The following is an 858-nucleotide window of genomic DNA, read 5'->3' on the forward strand; positions in this document are numbered from 1 at the left end:
AGAATCACGTGACCCTTCAGATTCATCCTTAACCCTCAGGTTGGGAACCATTTCCCTAGAAGGACCCCCAAACTTCTCCCTCTCATCTTCTCCTCTACCCCTAAAAAGACCCATCCTTGACAGCAGAAAGCTGAGTGCAGAGCAGCCTTCGCAGAACACAAGAAGCAACTTCAACATCAGAAAAAATGTCTCGTCTGAACAACTGCAAAAACAAAAGAATGACAACAATATAAAACGGCAACAACTGATTATTTCTAAGACTGGGCGATGGAAAAGTAAGACCACCAACGAAAGCAGAGATAGAGTAAAAAGAGAGAGGAGGGTAGCGTGTGACAGTCTCTTGAGGGAATGTTCCTTGTGTTGTGACAATCCTCTCCTGCTCCCCTCCCTCTCCACTGTGGAGACAACAGTCAACATCATACATGCATTAACACTGAGCAACACAAGCCTGGCTGGAACGGCCCCACAGCAAAATTGACCCTTGCAGAAAAAGGGAATAAGAGCAAACCATGACTTGGCAGTAACATTTTATAAAACATGTAAGGAATATAGTGTGTGGTAAGTGCGTGTTGACTGCTTAATCGAACCATGAGAAAAGTTTTCCCAGACGTCAAACGTGTCTTTTTCTTTGCCCCTTTGGACAGAGTAAAATGAGGCAGTTTGCAAGAGTGTGGCTTCCTATTCAGTCCAGCTGTATGTGGCATTGAGTGCATCACACCCCCCTCTGTGGCACAATACGTGCATCCCTCTTTCCCCTCTCCAGGTATTTTTGGCACAGCATGAGACTTGTTGAACTTGGGACAAAACTTCAACCGACAAGGCTAAGTTAGGCTTCGATTGGACGACCACCTGTTTTTC

This window comes from Sander lucioperca, chromosome 21 (genome assembly GCF_008315115.2).
Source record: "Sander lucioperca isolate FBNREF2018 chromosome 21, SLUC_FBN_1.2, whole genome shotgun sequence".
Taxonomy (NCBI): domain Eukaryota; kingdom Metazoa; phylum Chordata; class Actinopteri; order Perciformes; family Percidae; genus Sander; species Sander lucioperca.